This window comes from Schistocerca americana, chromosome 4 (assembly GCF_021461395.2).
Source record: "Schistocerca americana isolate TAMUIC-IGC-003095 chromosome 4, iqSchAmer2.1, whole genome shotgun sequence".
NCBI classification, from domain to species: domain Eukaryota; kingdom Metazoa; phylum Arthropoda; class Insecta; order Orthoptera; family Acrididae; genus Schistocerca; species Schistocerca americana.
The window spans coordinates 501,875,383-501,888,502 of NC_060122.1; positions in this window are offsets into that span (position 1 = coordinate 501,875,383).

The following is a 13,120-nucleotide window of genomic DNA, read 5'->3' on the forward strand; positions in this document are numbered from 1 at the left end:
CCATGGTTTCATTGTCAAAATACGTCGAGGCTGTGGATCCCCACAAAAAAAAAAGATTTTAAGATGGTTTTATAGTTAAGTTTCAATAGTTTTTTAGCTTACTGTTAGATGCAGCGGAAGAAATGGACAGTGAAACGAATTATAGCGCTGCGTAAATAGCTAGTGATTTTTTCCATTTACTAGATAGTTCAAACATATCATTTAAATGACAGACCCTCCAGTTTTGGCTATTACGTCATCCTGTTCTGACTGCATGACAGTAACTGCAAAACCAATTTAATACTTTGAAGTAAGGAAAAATGAAGATTGCAGTTCTTTTCAGTCTTGGTTCACACGTGCTGTGGTGACATTCTTTCAGTTTGTCGAGTCGTAGTAGAATTAGTCATGACTGTTTCAACTTACGCTGGATGGAGAACTGCTAATAAAACAAACGTTTTGCTTACAAGTCTTGGCACAACATTGACTAAATAGTAATGATGATGTCACTTTATTCACATTACATCCTCGTTTACCGCCATACAGTCTCCTCTCTTGTAAGGAACTCCCTCGTCATTAATTAAACTGAGACTTTATGGCTAAAGTTATGTAGTTATTATGCACAAATACTTATTACACTATTCAGAGGGAATGAGTACAGCCTTGTGACAGGAACATTTTGGGCGTTAGTGTTACATTTACTAAGAAAAAAAGGAAATTGTGATCACATAAAATACAACTTGAAATTCGTTAACTGTACATCACTCGTTGCAGCAGACTACATAAATGATTGCCAATAGTTCTCTATTTATGTTACGAATGCTAAATTCTCACGACACACGCATAAGTTAACAGATACACTGATGAGAGAAAACATTATGTTCTTGTGGTGATCCATAGCCTCAATATGTTTTAAGAATGAAAACATGCTCCAAGGAGGCTGGAATGTATTTATAGTCTGTGCTATTATCTCGTGTCCCAACGGTCATTTTCAAGAACCTTGGTATCACTGCTGCTTGCTGATACGATTGCATTCGTTCAACTTTACCATCTTTCTGAAATTCCGTCGTTATCAGATAATTTGACCCCGTGACGTTTCTGGCAAAGTATTTTAGAATTTTGTTCTTGTGTGGAATCACTGCTCTGCGAGTAACAGTCATCCCAAGGTGCTTCAAAATGACCGACAGTCGAAATTAGCTAATATCCCAGACAACAAATGGATTACAGCTTGCTTATACCATGTTTCTGTTCTTAAAAAAAATTATAACGAAGTGGTTAGTAGCGTGTTGGTCCACCTCTGGAATGCAATACAGCAGCGACTTGGTATCGCATGGCTTCAACAAGTCGGTGGTACATTTCCGGTGGTTTATGGCATCAGCTTCATTCGACTCCCTCCGTGGTTTGTAGGAGCCAAGTCTGCGAGTGTCCCATCGAATTCAGATCACGCAAATCTGGTGACTAAGTCGTCAACATGAGTTCACTACAATGCTCCCCAAAACACTGCAGAACGATTCCTGCATAGTGACATCGACTGTTACCCTGCTGGAAGTTGTCATCACCGTAGGGGAAGACGTCAAGCATGAAGGGATGCAGGTGGTCAGTAACAGTTTTCACGTAGTCCACAGCTTTTATGGCGCCCTCAGCTACTGCTACAAGCTCCGTGGAAGGCCAGGTGAATTCACCCCATAACATATTAACTGTCCTCGCCGACTTGCGTCCGTTGCGCAGTGCATGTTTCGCGCAGCCGTCTGCCTGAATGAAGCATACATGGCCACGGCCATCGACCTCGTGTAAGAACAAAAGTTTGCGTTGCTCCACGGTCCCATATCGATGATCTCGTTCGCCATGCAGTCATAATTGACGATGTCATTGTGACAATATGGGAATATCGTTCCTATAACGATTTGCTCATCTGATACGCCCTTTGACTTTATTATCCCGTCATTAATGGGATTATGAAGAGAAGCAGAAAATGAGCTCCAATACAGAAATAAAGCATTTCCGGATCCTTGTCCATAGAACACGTTTTATTGCTCTTTGTGAGAAGAATGTTACCTGAAAGTATGGCCATAACTTTTTGTTACATCCTGTATAGCTGGAGACCAGAAGCCAGTGCCAGATTCACGGGCTGCTTTTCCACATTTCACGCAAGTTGCTTCAGCTGCGCACTTTAGTCATGCGACGCTAAATCGTCCACCCCATTAGCGCATCTGACTGTCATGCAACGGGTCCGGGTTCGATTTCCAGCTGAGTCGGAGTTTCTCCCCTCGAGGACTTGGTGCTGTGTTGCCTCATTTCATCACCACCGACACGTACGTCCCCCATTTTAGTGTCACCTGAAAATACTTCCAACTCGGCGGCTGAACTTACGTAGGTGGGGATTCCCGGTCGCAATGACATACGATCATTTCATTTCATTTCTTACGTCTAACCCTAAGTCGGATAAGTCGGAGGAACCCTCCGTTGATGTCCTTAGGTAGCGACAGAGAACTGAAGATCGCAATGAAAGTGGTAGTCTTCTCTCTCTCTCTCTCTCTCTATCTCTATCTCTATTATTTCTACTCGTACTTCGTACAACATAGAGTGTTGTCTGTGATGCCCGTTTTGTTTCATTTCAGAGATACCCATCTCCATAATATTACGGCATGTGACCACACCCTTCATTTAGTTGAGAGAGTTGTGGAACCCAACAAGAATCCATCTGCTTTGATTTGTTATTTTAGCCAAAAAGTAATGAATTTGAAATCTTTTAAAAGATTTTAAGGTAACTACAAACCTTTCTAAACCTTTATGGGTGTTGAAACGGGCGCTTTGTCAAACTTCCGCTCCTTCCTCTTCGTAATTAGAAAAACATTCTGATTTACGACTTCTCGAGATCCCTTACTAAATACATTCTGATCATCAGGAGGACAGGCATCGCTTACCCCCGTCTTTTGGAAGAGTGGTTGTCCCTCATCCCAATCGGTACGCCCATTTTAGTGGAAGTTCTGTCGCGTAGCTGATCTGCCATGGTGTTCCAACGAGCAGCTATAGATATGGAGGACCACCCAGACACAACCTCGCTTATCTAGGTAAGCCTTGTACAAAGGACGAATGGTAGGTTTCCCAGAGGTTGCCCGCTAACAGCCGTGCACTTCATCGGCGCGTGCCACACTCTGAAACTTTTTTATAGACATTTCTACCATCCTCACAATCCGAGTGGTAAGTCAGGATCGACGTCCTCTGTGACACACAATGTTCTACCTCCGCGCCACACGTTGGTCGCTGAAGCTTTCCCAGAGCTTACGGTTACAGAGGACTGGCGGCGCTCACCAGTCACCATCTCAGAAAACCCGGGTTCACGAAACCCATACCCAGCTGAGCTCCCTGAAGTGCCCGCTATTTGGACACAAGTACCTTATCGACTGCCACAGATGCAGCGATCATTACACGCCTAACTGCTCAAAGTGTGGTTCAAACCGAATCCTTCCGACGTGTAGTTGCTTATCAGTCTGCCGACTATGCCACCAAAATACTAAATCACTGTACTGATATGTGGTATACCCTCGTATTTCTTGTTGTTATTCTGCCCTTGACTCTAACTCACCTATTCCACGTCTGAAACCCTAGGACTGACACAGAGCAGATTTTCCTATGTGTTTTTAGAAGTTGCATGCGCCGTGCCTCATAACTGATGAAGGATTAATTACACTCACCATTTCAAGAGTACCTTATTTTTAGGAGCTGTGCTGTACACTCGGTAATTTGATTGGCATTTGTGTAACATAATAGGCCATTCGCGTGAGTAATCTAATTGTTGTCTTTTTTAAATGATTTCATCTTAGCTTTTATTAGTGTAAGGTAGTCTAGAGTGTTTTAAAAAATTATTAATTATATTTACAAATGGAAGTTGTGTTTGCATCAGTTGCAGGTATTGTTTGATACTTCAGGGCAGTTATGTATATGTCAGAGTAACTTGACAACAGTAAAATATTTCATCATTAACATGTACATATACATGTACATCTACACTATGTGATCAAAAGTATCCGGACACTTGGCTGAAAATATCTTACAAGTTCGTGGCGCCCTCCATCGGTAATGCTGGAATTCAGTATGGTGTTGGCTCACCATTAGCCTTGATGACAGCTTCCACCCCTCAGGCAAACGTTCATCCAGGATCTGGAAGGTTTCTTGGGGAATGGTACCCATTCTTCACGGAGTGCTCTACTGAGAAGAGGTACCGATGTCGGTCGGAGAGGCCTGACACGAAGTCGGCGTTCCAAAGCATACCAAAGGTGTTCTATAGGATTCAGTTCAGGACTCTGTGCAGGTCAGCCCATTACAGGGATGTTATTGCCGTGTAACCACTCCGCAACAGACCTTGCATTATGAGGAGGTGCTCGAACGTGTTGAAAGATGCAATCGCCATCCCCGACTTGCTCTTCGTCAGTTGGCAGCAAGAAGGTGCTTAAAACATCTATGTAGGCCTGTGCTGCGATAGGTACGAGCGAAACAACGAGGGGCTCAAGCCCCCTCCACGAAAACACGACCACACCATAACACCACAGTCTCCGCATTTCACTGTTAGCACTACAAAAGCTGGCAGATGACGTTCACTAGGCATTCGCCATACCCACACCCTGCCATCGCATCGCCACATAGTTTACCGTGATTCATCACTCCACACAACATTTTTCCACTGTTCAATCGTCCAATGTTTACGCTCCTTACATGAAGCGAAGCGCGGTTTCGCATTTACCGGCATGTTGTGTAGCTTATGAGCAGCCGCTCCACAATGAAATCCAAGTTTTCTCACCTCCCACCTAACTGTCATAGTACTTGCAGTGGATCCTGATGCAGTTTGGTATTTCTGTGTAATGGTCTGGATAGATGTCTGCCTATTACACATTACGAAGCTCTTCAACTGTCGGCGGTCTGTGTCAGTCAACAGACGAGGTCGGTCTGTATGTTTCTGTGCTGTACGTGTCCCTTCACGTTTCCATTTCACTATCAGATTGGGAACAGCGGACCTAGTAATGTGAAGGAGTGTGTAAATGTCGCGTACAGACATATGATACATGCGACACGTTCGAAGTCCGTGAGTTTGGCGGAGTGCCCCTTTCTGCTCTCTCACGATGTCTACTGACTACTGAGGTCGCTTATATGGAGTACCTGGCAGTAGTTGCCAGTACAATGCATCTAATATGAAAAACGTATATTTTTAGGGGTGTCCGGATACTTTCGATCGCATTGTGTCTATCTACAAATCAAGCCACCACTACTCATTTCCTTTCCTGTTCTCTCTGCATGTTAAGCGAGGGAAAAACAATTCTGTACGTCTCTGTGCGATTCCTAATTTCTACTACCTTGTCTTCACGGTCCTTACGCGAGATGGACAATGGTGGTAGTAGAACTGTTCAGCAGTCAGCTGCAAAAGCCGGTTCTCTGAACTCCTCAGGTGTGTTTCACGAAAGAACATCGTCTTCTCTCCATAGATTCCCATTTCAATTCACAGAGTACGTTGATCTAAACTGGCGGGACAAATCTTGCAGTACATCTCTGAATTATTTCTATGTCTTCATTTAATCTGACCTTGTGCTGATCCCAAACTCTCGAGAATTACTCAAGAATAGGTCTCACAAATGTTTTATACACAGACAAGCTATACTGTCTTAGGACTCTCCCAGTTAGTCGAAGTCAACCACTTGCCTTCCCTACCACCGACCGTACGCACTCTTTGCAACGTTACACCTAGATATTTCATGGATGTGCCTGTTTCAAGCAGCACACGTTTAAGTAATCCTGTAACTTCTTATAGTCATTCAACGACGACACTTTCCCGGGAATTACAGCGACACCAGCACACAGTCGCAAACTGCTGGCCAATTTTTTCGTCTGATCCTTTATGTCTGTGCAGAAGAAGACCGGTCCTGTCACACTTCCCTGGAGCACAACTGACGATTCTTTTTATCTCTGAACAACACTTGTCGTCCAGGACAACGCATTGAGCTAGTTTACTTCAGGACTCTTCGAAACACTTATATATCTGAGATCCCGTTCCGTATGCTTGGACCTTCGTCAACAGTCTGCAGTGGGACGCTGTGTCAAATGCTTCCCGGAAATCTAAGAATATGGACACTGCCTATTGCCCTTCATTCACGATTCGCAGGATGCGCGAGGAAAGGGCAAGCTGAGTTTCGCACAAGCGATACTTTTTAAATCCGCGCTGAACTGTGGGTGAAACTTTTCTGTCTCAAGGAAATTTATTATGTTCAAACTCAATATATACTCAAGAATTCCCCAGCAAACTGACGTTATGGATGATAGTCTGTAACTATGGGTCCGTTCTTCCGCCTATCGTGTGCACAGGCGTCACCTGCATCTTTTTCCCACTCACTTTAAATTTTCGCTGGGCAGGAAATTCACGACAAATGGAATCGGGTAAGCGAAGAACGCCGTAGATTACGCTCTGTAAACCTGAACAGATCTAGCATTTCATTTCACCTTTTCCAGTTGCTTCCCAAGGAGAGGGATGCTTATTTCTATGTACTCTATAGGAGTCTGTACGACTGTTAAACCCTCCTAAGTGAATGATTTTTTTAAAACGTGAAATTTAAAACCTCAGCTTTCCTTTGCTGTCGTCTATTGCCATAGCAGAACAGTTGGCGAGTAATTGAACAGGATCTTTCGAACTGCTTAGCAGTTCTGCTTAACATGGGAATTCTGTCGAGTTCTCGTCAAGATATTTCACTAACTTATAACGGTGGTAGTTGTATAGTTCGCGCATCGATCTTTTTATAGACGCATAAATTTCTGCTAACATTCGCCCTGTAAGTGGGCTGCTTCTGTGTTGGCAGCGCTGTGTAGCGCTTTGCATTGGATCTCTTGACTGCGCTTTTCTTTGTAAGAGACTCGTTGTTGGAAGTTAGTCGCCAGCAGTGCTGGAAGTACTGTTGGGCAGCTGGAGGTGAACAGCCAGCAGTGGTGGGTGTTAAATGTGAGAAGATAGCATTGATGGAGGGTAGAGGTCTGAAGTGTAAGCGTAGGCTAACGATCTGGAAGTATCCTACTTGGAGATTGAAAATTATTCATGATTATATATCTTTGTACTGGATGTCAATGACGATTTATGTTCGTGTTTGAACTGGATGTCACATTATTAAGGTAAAAAATACAGTGTTGCAACAAAATCTTTCCTTTGCTAACCACATGCCTATTAGTAGTTAGTGTCTTTAGCAGTTAGAATCTTTCATTTAGCTGGCAGTATTGACGCGCTCTGTATTGCAGTAGTTCGCGCAAGGAAGATTTTTGTGAGGTAAGTGCTTAATGAAATGTATAGGTTATTGTCAAGATTGCTTCTTATTTAGGGCCATTCTTTTGTATAAATTATTTGAAGTCAGGTTGTAATTTTTTTTTTTTAGCAGTCATTTTGCGTTGCGCTAGAATATTGTGGGTCAGTGTTGGCATGATAAGAAAAACTAAAGAGAAAGTAGGCTCAGTTTTACTCAGCTGTTTCAGAATCAAATAACGTAGGAGTTGCATCTTCCCAGTCATTCAGCAATTTAAGCACAGATTCACTTATTTAAATAAAGAACTTTCAGCCTGTCTATATTTCTGCGTTCTTTTTTTAATTGAAAGTGCAATTTTGTTTTTTAACTTTGGTGGGTATTTTCCTTCGTTAATCCACTTATTCGTCACATACGTCTGCATAGCGTCATTTGGAAAACAATTACCTCGAGCTCCGTTGCGCCTTTTCGCCCCCAATCCTACATAAATCGAACTCTACCCACGCGCAAGGACTCCTTTACGTAATTCTTTACATAAATGCTTCCTAACATGTCCCAACAATTCAGATCGTTTGGATAATTTTAAGCATGGCCAAGACGCCTGCCTGGGGCTACAGTGTGATTAGCTGCGCCACTTTAATTGCTTGTAAAGTACTTTTAGCTACACCCATTACGTAATTTTTTTGGGTAAATACTTTTCAACATGTCACAAAAATCAAACTTCGGAGCATTCAGGTACTTTCTGGAAAGCCAAGACAGCTATATTATGCCTTTCTGTTTCATTTTAATGAAAATTAAAATGGATTTTTTTTAAAGGAGGGTGAAATACTAAGCTTTGGTTGGAAGAGAGGGAAGGGGATGGGAGAGGAACAGGAGAGAGGAGGGGAGAGTTACAAAGGACACCTGGCCAAGTTCTGCCATCTTGGAACATTTTTTGAAGTAAAAAAAAAATTATGTTTTTATTTCCTACCATCTTGCATTTCCCACCAACGCCACCTTGGATTTTTAAATTTCGCGCCATCTGCCATCCTTATGACGTGATACATACAAGAGAACGTCAAATTGAATACCTTTCAGCCGTCAATTTTAAATCTTATTTAATTTGGCAACCAGTTTCAGTGTTTTACTACGCCATCTTCAGGCCCTGTGTACAGACAACAATGGTACCAGTATAAAATAGATAACAAAACAAGGGGCATGGTGCAAGTCGGTTGGTTGGCTCTGAACACTATGGGACTTAACATCGATGGTCATCAGTCCCCTAGAACTTAGAACTACTTAAACCTAACTAACCTAAGAACAGCACACAACACCCAGCCATCACGAGGCAGAGAAAACCCCTGACACCGCCGGGAATTGAACCCGGGAACCCGGGCGTGGGAAGCGAGAACGCTACCGCACGACCGGAAGATGCGGGCCATGGTGCAAGTCTTATATACAGTGGTAATATGTAATAACATAACAATAAGATACCAACCAGTCGAGGAAGTTACAATAGTTACAGATAAATTGAGGAATAAAATAAGAGAATAGTGCACACCATATTAACTTAAACTAGTGAACAAAGTATATACGTCATATAATCGTAAAAAAGGAATCTACTAAACGTAGGTCAATATTTCATGTTATGCGTAGATAATAACGGTGTAATGCTAACGCAATGCTCGTTAAACAACAGGAGTAAAACAATGTAATGTAGTCATATACGATCAGTTGAGACTGAACATAAAACATTTGATTACATGGTGTCATATAGTAGCAAAACTTATTGGAGATCAACCCCATAACTATCTGTATCATCATATACTACTAATAATTAATAAAAGGGGAATAAAACTCATTACAATTTACCGATCACAACCCATGAGATGCAACCTATTTAATAAAACATTTCTACTGAATCAAACTATGAATCTAATGTAATAAACCGTAACGAATTCCCACTAAGCAGTAAATATTGAAATATAGAAAAGATAAAACCCCGTTATCACAAAAGTGAAAAGTCTATCACTAAGGAGGCGTGTGACTATGTGACAAACTAAATCAAATGTTATGGAATAAGCTTAAAAGAAAAGTACTGCGATGCATACGCAGTATGTCATAAACACACTAATTACAATCAGAACAACCAAAGGCGTTTACCTCTTCATGTCATGCATCCCTTAAAGAAGGGAAGAGAAAAGACCTACGACAAAAACAAAACACCAGAGCACATGTGTCGGAGTATACCACACAATGTGTAGTGTGTCAGTTAGAATCTTTGTGATCAGATAGTTAATTGAGATCGTGGATGTCAAGGAATACACCGGAATTCTGTGTTGGGTATTATCAAGGCAACAGATGTTTAGGTGAGCAATCTGAACAAACACCCATGTCAATTAATAAAACTAGTAATCGCGTGAAAACTAACACTCGTCTCATAACATAAAAACAATCTAAAGAGGGAAAGAACTCAGTCACAATACTAACAACATAATACCAACCAATGTAGTGCAGCAACCGTCGTTGTTACACATCGAAGAATGACGGTAAGCAAGTAAGTAGGTGGAGGATCACATGTCGGGTACATCATAGTCTTCAAGGTCAAATGAAGATCAAAGTGCGCCAGGAGCCCTACAGCATTCCTACTTACGAGACCGTGCTGTGCTAGTGGATTTGATCCACACAAAAAATACCACTAAAGATGGAGTGGTTACTCAGAAAGCTGCGAAATTTATAGTTAACTGGAATGATTCATGAGACATTCTCAGTTTGGAATCAACCACAGAGCTAATCGAATAGTCCACGGGTGTACTGCCCATACATGGTGTCCAATGGGCACGTTTCGTAACGTATGTGTTAATTAGTGGATGATTACATGGATTCAAAACTTTGACGGTAAACAGCGTGGTGATTAGCACCATTTCTCAAGATCGTTGTAATGATGTATGAGTAGTTACTCTTGTTAAAACAAAAAGCGAAGACCATATAACTACAGCTATAGTAATAGAAAATTTCACAAACCATTATATCTTTCCATACCATTAACAGTGTTAATAAAACAGTGGATGATGTTCAGATGGCTGGTTGATCGCGAAATAAGTAGAATGAGCCAGCCATCCCCAAACACACAAAATCTTCGTCCAATTAAGTTGTGCAGGAGTCCTGACGCAACGCAACATATCAACAATTTACTTGCTATTGTTCTATCATAACCTACAATTGAGGGAAAGTCCCTCGGTAAACCAAAAACATCCCTCCTACCATCATACAAAACACACGACATTAAAACGTTGTACATTGTGTTCGTAAAAAAGAAGAGTGTTTCGGTAACACATGAATGATGCTGATTGCAGATGAAGTAGTGCAAATAATGGTTACGCGGATATGCGTTCCCAGGTTATGTTTTAGGTACGTCGTATGTGATACTTTATGTACAGTTATTACGCGTGCAAGTGTTATTCTCAATATACATGCATAATGTTGATTTTACTAATAACCGCTTCGTACACAATTCGTTCAATATGAGCACCGGAAATACCAACGAGATGCTGCATCCGTAAAAGAACGTGATCAACAGTTGCTAGCAGCAGTTACAGTGGAATCTGGGTGACGTGTTCCTGTTCACTGACGTTCAGTTCAGGTAGAGACCGATCGTGTCTCTGATTAGCGAGTTCTTTTAGACGTCCCCAAAGCTAAAAGTCACATTGATTCAGATTAGGTGATCTTGCAGGCTATGCATCTGGAAACGCTCTGGAGATAAGTTGGAAAGTTGTATTTAGAGGATTTTTCACTGGACGAGCGACCTGAGGTTTCACATGAAAACCGTGGTTTCCACAAAGTTTCGCGCTTCCAAAGCAAGAATTACATGCTGCACAAAGAGATCTCGATTACCTCCAGACCTTCTGGTTGTATTCTCTTCAAAGAAGAACAGACAAAAGGTGCTTGTGAATCCTCTCAAAACAGTCACATGCGGCGACTGCAATGGTTTCTCGTGCACAATACGCTGTTTAACAGTACCCCAAATTCGGCAGTTCTGTGTATTCATTACACCCAGTAGTCTAAAACGTGTCTCGTAACTCCGTAGAATATTGCCCGGTCACACCTTATCAACTTCGATGCGTGGCAGGAACCGAAGATCAAATTCAGAATGTTGCGGCGGGTCATGAGGATTAGTTGCTGCGTGGTCTTGATCTTGTATGGGTACCGATGTAAAACATACCGCAAAACTTTCCGTTCTGTTGACCATGGGATGGACTATTCTCGTGGCACTGCACGGGCACTGACATTATCCTGGTTCACGCTGCGTGGTCAGCTACAGCAACAGCAACATCGTCAATAATTTCCATATGGGTAGGAAGCCTTCTTCTTCCAGGTTCCACATCGAGCTCATTCATCATTTCGAATTTCATTACTCCCTCAGTGCAGCGCTGTAATTGCTACAGTTAACAAAAAATGGTTCACATGGCTCTGGGCACTATGGGACTCAACTGCTGTTGTCATAAGTCCCCTAGAACTTAGAACTACTTAAACCTAACTAACCTAAGGACATCACACAGATCCATGCCCGAGGCAGGATTCGAACCTGCGACCGTAGCGGTCGTGCGGTTCCAGACTGTAGCGCCTTTAACCGCTCGGCCACTCCGGCCGGCCTACTCTTCACATACAACAGTTTCAAGAACAGCGCAAGATCTCTCTTCTCGATGGCCACTGTTCACTCACGCTATGGCTTGTCAAATGACAGCGTGGACGTTATAACGTCATATTAACGGTGTACAGCGCCAGATTTGCTGTGACGGTCAAAATTGAAAGGAGTTTTTTTTTCAGGGTGAATCGGTTCCGAATTAACGCAGTAGCACATCTACGAAGTTTTGCTGCAATACGATAATTGAAACCCACACTGGACAGACATGAGTAGCTGCACTGTAATTGTAACCACCCGTACTTTTATTTTATCACCGTGACAGGTTTAGGGCTATCATACTCACCTTTTTTCACTGCATAATAATACCTGTGTAGTGAGGGTAACTTTATCTGTTTTCGAAATAATTATAATAAAAGTATGGATACGTGCATTTAACAGATAAAATGGCGCTAACTACACTACTGGCCATTAAAATTGCTACACCAAGAAGAAATGCAGATGATAACCGGGTATTCATTGGACAAATATATTATACTAGAACTGAAATGTGATTACATTTTCACGCAATTTGGGTGCATACATCCTGAGAAATCAGTACCCAGAACAACCACCTCTGGCCGTAACAACGGCCTTGATACGCCTGGGCATTGAATCAAACAGAGCTTGGATGGCATGTACAGGTACAGCTGCCCATGCAGCTTCAACACGATACCACAGTTCATCAAGAGTAGTGACTGGCGTATTGTGACCAGACAGTTTCTCGGCCACCATTGGTGATAGATCTGGAGAATGTGGTGGCCAGGACAGCAGTCGAACATTTTCTGTATCCAGAAAAGCCCGTAAACGACCTGCAACATGCGATCGTGCATTATCCAGCTGAAACGTAGTGTTTCGCAGGGATCTAATGAAGGGTAGAGCCACGGGTCGTAACACATCTGAAATGTAACGTCCACTGTTCAAAGTGCCATCATTGCGAACAGGAGGTGACCGAGACGTGTAACCAATGGCACCCCATACCATCACGCCGGGCGATACGCCAGTATGGTGATGACGAATACACGCTTCCAATGTGCGTCCACCGCGATGTCGCCAAACACGGATGCGACCATCATGATGCTGTAAACACAACCTGGATTCATCCGAAAAAATGACGTTTTGCCATTCGTGCACCCAGGTTCGTCGTTGAGTAAACCGTCGCAGGCACTCCTGTCTGTGATGCAGCGTCAAGGATAACCGCAGCCATGGTCTCCGA